This window comes from Mytilus trossulus, chromosome 10 (assembly GCF_036588685.1).
Source record: "Mytilus trossulus isolate FHL-02 chromosome 10, PNRI_Mtr1.1.1.hap1, whole genome shotgun sequence".
Taxonomy (NCBI): Eukaryota; Metazoa; Mollusca; class Bivalvia; order Mytilida; family Mytilidae; genus Mytilus; species Mytilus trossulus.
In genome coordinates this window covers 21,669,933-21,679,625 of record NC_086382.1, presented here as the reverse complement: position 1 = coordinate 21,679,625, position 9,693 = coordinate 21,669,933, and the positions used below count along the sequence as shown (strand labels likewise).

Genomic DNA, 9,693 nt, shown 5'->3' with positions numbered 1-9,693 from the left:
CCCAATGGTGCAGCACAAAGAAGTCAAACCTTTTGAAAGATACAAATTAACACCAATCAATAAACAAAATATATCAAAAACAAATTCATGTCAGGACGATTTTAAAAGAGAATGCATTTAGTCTTTTTTATAAAAAAATAAATTGAAAAAAAAACGTAGGAGTGAGAGTGATTAATTTTTGCAGATACGTTTTTAATTTATTCAGGATTGCGAGTAGGATGAGAGAATATTTTCTTGAATGATTTTGCAAAAATGTCATCAGTTTATTTTTTCTCAACTAACGCGGTATTTCTTGTCTTGACAAATTTTTTTTGATACATGTAAGCCGTAAGTCTGCTAGTTATGATATTGGAAATATTGTGTGTGGTTTTTTTTTAAACACAAAATGACACAATTTATCTAAGCTTTGGTAGCACTTTTGATTTCTGAATTGAAAATGTTCCACAGCAGAGGATCTCTTTAATAAACAGTAATATGACATTCATATGTCAAGTATAAATATAATTTTTTCGGTCATCAGAAGTCAAAATCTAAAAAATTATATATGTACTTCTCTTAGAAAATCTTCATAAGTTCTTTTGTAATTCGTAATTTCATCCTTACATTTATAATAATAATCATACTAGACTAAACATACATCCTCTGGTTCTACCGGCATATATCGTTCATCGGCCAATTTGTAGAATTCACACTTATTACTATCTTAATTCTTTTGTTGGTTTCTTGTTTCTCAAAAGCATCTGTATGAAAAAACTTCCTCAAACAACTTGATAATGATCTTACTGTAACCTATTTCTTCTTATAATTGTTCTAATTAAGGCTTCCACTCTGACATTTTGCTTTCGTCACCTGGGTGTACCATAATAATGTCTGCTCCACAATCTAAAAGTCAAATAATGAAAATTGTTATGAGACCAATATATTCTATAAGAATTCTACGCTTTCAAACACATTTCTCTTAGTAAGAACACTTTTAAACAACTAATACACATATAGATTTACGTGAATGTGTCAGGAAATATACGACAAGGCATCTAAAATACAGCTAGAAGAAAAGTTCAATTCTCCAACCATAGACATGGATTGCGTATAAAAAGTAATATAGGTATTCCTGAATTCTATAACAGTTTCGAATGATTCTTACCAAATCCTTTAAATGCATGAATGAATCTTTATGGCAAAAGCATATACATGCTATGGCTGTCTTCGTACAGATCTATAAGCTGGACAAACAAGAACAAAAAGGTATTCATCTTCAATAACACACATTTTACAACATTCGCATAAACAATTTTCTTTAGGAATATTATTTTGTTATATTATTCATCATAGATTTACAATCAAAACCCATAATATGATCAATTATAGAATGTGTTGATAACAAATGAAAATTAAAAATCCTCATAACTCCGTTCTGATTAAGCGAGAGTGTTTTCTTTTACGTTAGAAGTAAACCTAGTCTAAAAAATATTTAAAGGCAAGAAGCGTAAAGTAAAAATGTCGCGATTTCCTATGAAAAAGATATACGAAATATTTTGGCTGTTATTATTTTGGCGGATTCTAAAACTTTTATCAAAACCTTTACGTATTCACCTTTAAATTTGCGCAATTTATTTTGGCGATTCTGTTCTATCAGTGAAAATCAACACCCCGCGAAAATAACCCGCATTATGGTATGAGGACGTTAAGGTTGATATTCCTGTCGTGTTTGTTTGAACTTTTCATAGATGCTTTAAAGAATAAGCAACACGAACTTCGAAATGAATAGGGGCATGATCTTATGGGATATGAAACCATTTCCTGATCCTGTTAGTGGATTTATATTGACATGGAAAGAAGTATTCAACACTTTTGCCAGTTAGTTTTTAGTAAGAAAAGTGTTGCATTAAGTGTTTTCTTCCTGTCGATAACGTACGAAATTGTATTTCACAATAGGAAAGAACCAACACAAATATGGAAAAAGATTTATAGCATTCTAAAAAAACAACAGGTTCATGCAATATGCAATCTTGCAATAAAAACATACAAAATATTACTTAGTAAATAGTCGTTAACAATTTGAAGTCGCATCATATATACGTTCTCGACTCATTATGAAATTAACCTACATTTTAAAAATGGAATGTAACACTAAAGATTTTCAACAGGTGAAAAAAGAAAAACTTGATAGAAATAGTGTTTAAAATCGTCGGTAAAAAATTTAATTATAAGTATTGAATGCTTCTTTAAGTAATTTTATGGGGTCGTTAAAGCGTTGACCAGGCGCACATTTTAAGAGAGCGGAAGCGCTTCATACAAAATGTACTTCGGTCATTGATTTACCTCTCAATAAATTTACAGCATTTAATTCTTAAATCATATAGGAGAGGAATTTGTACAATGTACAATTTGTAAAACTGATTTTGTTTTCCAATCAAAGTAAAACTGTCATATTTGTGATTTTTATGTTATTATTTTCACGATTATATATTGTAAAAAAATTGAAAAAAAATGGTATGGGCTTTGCTAATTGTTGAAGGCCGTACCTATAGTTGTAAATTTCTGCTTCATTGTGATATTTGATGAAATAAAATGGTGATTGTAATAGGATTTGAAAAAAAGATAAAATTAACTGTCAGTACTCTTATACCGGTACTTATAAAGTCTCATTGCATCGTTTTGCTTTTTTTAATAGTACTTTGTTCTTCGTGATAAAATTATAAGTCACGCTCTTTTCACATGGTTAATACAGACTGATCATACGTTGTACTGTTACACCAATGTCCAAGGTAAGGAGAAGTGCCACAAGTCAGAGCCTGTATTATAGTGGTATTTGTTGGTTGCTGTTTGTCATATATTCTTTTCGTTTATCATTTTTGTCATGCTTTATGTTTTTGATTTTCTGGTTTGAATTGTTTCTCATTTGTAATGTTGGGGTAATTGTAGTTGGTTTAATAATAGTAAACGGTCGAAAAGCAACCTATTGATGCTAATATTCATGTCAGTCTGACTAGCGTCCTCGTTGGTAATCATACCACATTTCCCGATTTTTATATTGTAATGTTGATCATCTGGCAATATTTCACAAAATTAATGTTTCCGTTAAAAAGGCCATTGTTTGAGTTTAAAAATAGCAATTTTCTGGTACGAATACGGAACGAAATAGTAATGATCAGAACTAAACAGCTTAATTTGTTCTGACGCTCTTCATTCAACACATTTTTCAGTTGGATGATTCTAGATAGGTAAAGTGAAATTTTAAAGATGACACAATTTCAAGTGTAACATGCTTCCATTATGAACAAATATACGTTCAAATTCACCAAGTGGTATTAAGAAAATAGGAGTAAGTTACCTGTTAGATTTGTAGTCTGGTGTGCAAGTTTCATTTCCTCTTTTTCTTTTAAAAGATTTACACATACATCATGATCGTTTTTAGGTGACTCTTCATAAGTTTTTGCAATATCTGCATCTGCGTTAGTTGAGAAATAAAACAAAACAAAAGATTACACACGCTGTAATGTCTCGCATGTTTACTGATCATGTTTGAAATAATATTGAACATCTGAAGGGTAAAGTTTTAATTACAGTATTATATAAACTTATTATGTAAATGAGGTAGATAATCGTCAAACGAACTCTGCCAGTCAAACATACCATACAGCAAAGACATTTAACGTATTGCTTATTGTATCAGATAAACAGTTATAGCCACAAATAACAAACATTGACACAAAAAAGCTACTTAAAAAAACACGAGAAAACATTATGTCGGATGAACTCAGATATAAAAAAAATGTATAAACACTTGCAAATATACCAAATATAGGTGACCTACTTCCGTCTGAAAAATCAAGCTCGAAGAACTTAACATTGACCAAATTACCAAGAAAATGATGCCAACGACAAATGAACAAATGGATATAACCGGTTGTGCTACCAAATTACTAGCTGTCATTTTGTTTTTAACCTCTTTGTACACCATTTTTTTTTATCTGCAGTCTGCAGTAGCATGGGTTCGAATCCCGGCGAGGGAAGAACCAAAAATTTGCGAAAGCAAATTTACAGATCTAACAATGTTGGGTTGATATTTAGACGAGTTGTATATACATTATGTAAACAGCCATGTATCACCATCATTGATGGCGATCCGATGGATACATCTGTTGTAGGGTTGTCACTGACTCAGACGTACTTATGAATATAATTATTTTCTGTGAATGTATCTTACATTAATTTGTAGGATCCTTTACTATAGATAATTTAGCTGATCTGTAACAATAACATCTTCATACCTTATATATCATGTACTGTAGTACGCCGCTAGATTAAAACTGACGTGGAAAGGTAACACATGCCCACCGAAAGCTCTAGCGGGACGGCTGCAGTGCAGGCGATTTGGTGTCACGATATCACAGTAGCATGGGTTCGAATCCCGGCGAGGGAAGAACCAACAATTTGCTAAAGCAAATTTACAGATCTAACATTGTTGGGTTGATGTTTAGACGAGTTATATATTTGTAAATAAACTGATGCAGTTACTAAATTGAATTATATAAGTGTCAAAGAATGTAACTTTAACACACTAATGAGTGTTATAAAATTAGGGGTTATATTTTATATATTATTCACGCAATATTTCGCTAAACAAATTAGCTGCATCGGGCGTGTGATCTATCTAGGTGAAATCGGATGCATGATAAAAAAATATCTTTGTAGCTTGAGCTACACAAAAGTTTAACATATTGATTAATGATCTGTATAAAACAAATTTTTGACGTTTATTGTACATAAATATTTTTTTCAAAACATAAAACAAATACTAAAATAGTAGTTGTTTTAGTTAAATAGAAGTAAAATTGATGAGTTATTCCTTTGGTTTCGGGTAGAACTGTTTTTCATCCCTCTCATTAAGTAAACTCAGAAATGAGAAAAAAGAGAGAAAGGTTCTGGATGCATCAGCTACGTACTCTTGAACCTGATGGACTTAATGAGACGGACCACTGAACATAGAAAATGATAGTGCGAGTGGGGCACCCGTGTACTGGGGACACATTCTTGTTTTTTTCGTTTTTGGCAAATAATTTTTATTGCAACCAAAATGACAGAGGGCTTGAAGTTTTAAAGATGGACGGGAAACTATTCCAACTTTAACTTTATCTGACACGGATAAAACATTCTTCATACGCTCATCTGATTCAAACTTGAGTATTTTTTTTTATCTTTCTAAAATGTTTTGTTGCAACCAAATATGCAAGCGCTCCAGTTGAACAACTGCATTCTAGAACGCGAACAAATACCCGAAACTGAGAGACAACAGTCCGATAATTGTATGTCGTCATTAAATATCAGATCCTCGCTCTAAAAAGGGGAACTTGTGTTGCAAATATCCATAACTTATAAATGTATAAACAGGCTATTTGATTTTAGACTTTGTATTATCTATTAGTAAATCTTCCACTTATTTCTATTTCCAAATAAATTTTTCTTGCAAATCGTGATTTTGTATTGATAAGTCTGTATCTATTTGATAATAAATGTAAATCTGTGATAGTTGAGGAATAAAAGAAAAAGAAATTTCGGAATTACGTTAAATTTCATAAACAAATGCATAAAATGCATTAAAAGGGAATAAAAATGCACACAAGACAAGACGCACACGCGGAAATATTTTGTTTTGCTTTACTGATTATGATTGATTTCATGTTGATAGTCATAAAGATATAGTTTTACTACAAGTATCACATAAACTAGACCTAAACAATATACACAATTATTGCAATTTAAAGAACAGCTACAATAGTAATACCTTTATTCATGTTATATCACATTCAATACTGGATTTCCTACCGAAATGTAATTTTAAATACTTACTTCTTTTTTTTATACGCCTGTTTTGTTTAAGTTTCAGTATAAATACTACAGCTGCTATAATAAGAATAATAACTGAACCAATCACAGATCCAATTCTGCAAAATATATGTATGCACATGATGAAGGTGAGAAGAGAGGGTTTCCATAAAAACATAGACCTCAAAAGTAATGTTGTATTCTGATCCTTTGCTGGATGTCCTCTATTTTCAAATCTGTTCCCTGGAGAAACTTCAAGGGGATTTGGAGTCTAATACTTTATCTGATTAAATTTTGAATGGATTACAAACAAGGCAACATTGATTGCATATACATTTTCATTTTTGTTATCTGAATTATGCAGTAAAAAGGTTGGCAAAATGGAACCAAGAAAAGATCATGCATTTAAAGTTCATTCCCATGATTATGATTCTATTCTTAGTCTAGTTAAAACGGAAGCAATCTTTGACTCTTATAGGGCAATTTAGAAACAAAATTGCATTCCCTGACATATATCAGTTGAACAGTTGCAATTGTTGGTTTTTTAACTATTCTTTTTAACCTCTAATAATCATTAAATTTAATTACATGTACATGTCTACTAATAACCACTGGTATCTGCCATTTGATTATAAGTAACATTTTATTTTATTTTGCAGTAGTACATGGATACCCAGACTGGGTAGTTAATGAAAGAGTATTAGGATATGGAGATAATGTGACATTATTCTGTGTGATTGATGATTGCTGCAAGAAAACATTTGTTTAGGTAGCAAAAACGTCAAAAATAAGTCACGTTACTATAGACAAAATATGATCAAGAGGTACATAGGAAAGTACTAAATTATGTTATTCATATAAATGCAAATTTTGTTCACAGTACTGTGGTTTTTTTTCCAATTCAGAGATATTTTTTACTAGTACTGCCTGAAAGCTTTTGAATGAATACTTTGCTAATCGTACATATAGTATAATAAACAACATAGTTCTCATATTGATGCTTAATCTCTTTATGCAATTTTCTATGCTTCTTATTTTTTGTTTAAATAAATGAATATAAGTTATAAATATGTGCTGTGTTTGTGTTTAATAATTGATTTTAGCATCTGCACAATATTCATGCAATACTTGAGACTATATCGTCAAGACAATAAATCTCACGCTTACATTATTCCAGCTACTGGTAATTCAGATCCAGATCTTGTTTCCTCATCTGGAATCAAAAAGAACAATTTATTGACTACATTATGGATATCTTGTTTTGTTTCAACTACATTCATACCACTAACCTTTTCTCTTTTTATAATTGAGGTTCTGCAATCAAAGATGACAAAATTATAATGCACAAACAATGAAAATATTACCATCTGACCTCTATTCCGTTTACTATAATCATTTTGGTAGACAGAAAACAATATAATATCAATTTAAAATTGGCACTTATTTTGAATAATAAAAAGTCAAATCACAAAAAAAAAATGAACACCGAGGAAAATTCAAACGGAAAAGTCCCTAATTAAATGACAAAATCAAAAGCGTAGGCATTTTCTTATGTAGAAAACGGCGGATTAAACATGGTTTTAAAGCTAGCTAAAACTTTCACTTGTATGACAGTCGCATCAAATTCAATTATATTGACAACGTGAACAAAACAGACGTAAAAGGTACAAATGTCAAAAATAGGGATACAGCAGTCAACATTGTGTTATAATCTAATTAACAAGAAAAACAAACAAGCAGAAACAGGCATATATCAAATTTAACAACCTCATCCATTGCTTTTTTATTCTAGTATTTTATTTATTTTATTTGTGTACGTTAAATCAACCCATAAAGGATTGAAAGATTATAATTACTGGAACCGAATAGATTCACATTAACATTGACGTATAATCACTCATTTGACGTACATCACTTGGTCCGAATGTAAACGTCACACAGGTAAAGATATAACATAATTTTATCATTTAAAATATCAAAAGAATATTGTCTATAGTTCTTTTAGACAAATCATCTGCAAAATGTAAATTAGAAGTTTCCCTTGTCCTTCTTGCCGCTTGTCTATATGATTATTACGAATTTCTTCTACAAAAAGTCTTGTCTTTGTGTATCAAAGAAAACTAAAAGGATATTCAGGCAAATCATTAGCAAATATGAAAGACACGAATACAAATTTATTAGCAGATTCCGGCCATGTACTTCTAATTGTAGATCTAATTGTATTGTTTAGTAAATTTTGTTGACCGTTTCAGTGTATCTTTTTAAATTATCAAGATATTAGCCATAAATTTAGTGAGTAAAACTTTGCATTCCACACATTTCACCTCACCAATTATCAACTAAATTTAAACGGTCTTTAAGATATGATAATGTAGTGATTACATGTCGTTTATATTCTCAAAATCTATGGTCTTTTTAAGCTGTGGCAAAAATGTTGATTGGTTGGATGATGTGTTCATCTGACCAAATTTGTTGTTGAGGAAATTATTTTTTGGGGGGTGGATTGGCACCGAATAACAAACTATATGTATTTTTTCTCTAAATAGCTCAGAAGTAAGTCAAAATTTCAGTACTTTGATCCTACAGGATAAACCGTCAAGGATATCGTTTAAAACAATTTCTCTTAAATAACTTAATATGTTTATTCATATTTATAATCTGAAAAGGATATTATAAAAAGTAACCAAAAGTAGTTACTAATTTTGTATTTTAACAAAAACAACCACATGAAATCCTGAGCATACTAGTTAGAGTAAGATTTAGTTTCAATAGTAAATCATCGTAAATCGATAAGGAAAAATAAATCAAGGTAACAAAAAACAAAAAACTGCAAGCATCATCCGCTATGCGATTCAAACACAGTCAAAATATTAAAATTGTGAATCGCAGAATAGCACATAAATAGTAAAATTACATAATAGACCTGTAAGTAAATGAGTCGGTTATTACTGAAAGAAACATGTATCCCAAGGAAATTGTTATTTGAGACTGAATATTCTTAAATTGCATATGCATTGTCCATGGAAAATTATAAGTTATTTTAAGATGTAAATGTGAAGTGGCAGTCTAATTGGGGGAAATCTTACTTTATTTTAGGAAAAACTCGGCAATTGAGAAAATTGAAGTTCAACATTTATCATAAAGGAACAATTGTCAAATATAACAAAAACAAGTTGTTCTCAAAAATAAAAGCTCTAACGGAAACCATTTATTATGAAAATATGCTAAAGAAATGCAGAAAAGCAGTTCCGGTGAAAGATATTTATAAAGTGCTATCTGTAATATTTACCTCTGAAAGCTTCTGATTGAAGAAGAAACTTTTGTCTACTTTTTTCAAAACCGTACGAGCATAAATACTTTACATTGAAGTCATCTTCTTGAACATTCGTTATAACTAAACTGAATCCCGTGCTATTAGTTGTTGCAGCATACTTCTCCTTTTTAGAAGTTTTATATCGAAAGTCCCGCACATCTAAAAAGATTGTTGTATAATTAGGATCAAGTTTAATCCACCCTGCTGTTTTCTTGCAGCAATCATCAATCACACAGAATAATGTCACATTATCTCCATATCCTAATACTCTTTCATTAACTACCCAGTCTGGGTATCCATGTACTACTGCAAAATAAAATAAAATGTTACTTATAATCAAATGGCAGATACCAGTGGTTATTAGTAGACATGTACATGTAATTAAATTTAATGATTATTAGAGGTTAAAAAGAATAGTTAAAAAACCAACAATTGCAACTGTTCAACTGATATATGTCAGGGAATGCAATTTTGTTTCTAAATTGCCCTATAAGAGTCAAAGATTGCTTCCGTTTTAACTAGACTAAGAATAGGATCATAATCATGGGAAT

The 9,693-nt window shown here is 30.6% G+C and overlaps 1 long non-coding RNA gene across 1 annotated transcript; it reads right to left on the bottom strand.

The window, feature by feature from the left end:
* Positions 1–5,828: 5,828 nt before the first annotated feature.
* On the bottom strand, positions 5,829–9,442 carry LOC134686071 (uncharacterized). Its single transcript, XR_010101527.1, has 3 exons — positions 9,119–9,442; positions 6,997–7,042; positions 5,829–5,948 (listed from the first exon to the last, which is right to left on the bottom strand). It is a non-coding gene; the product is annotated as an uncharacterized LOC134686071 (long non-coding RNA).
* Positions 9,443–9,693: the final 251 nt, after the last annotated feature.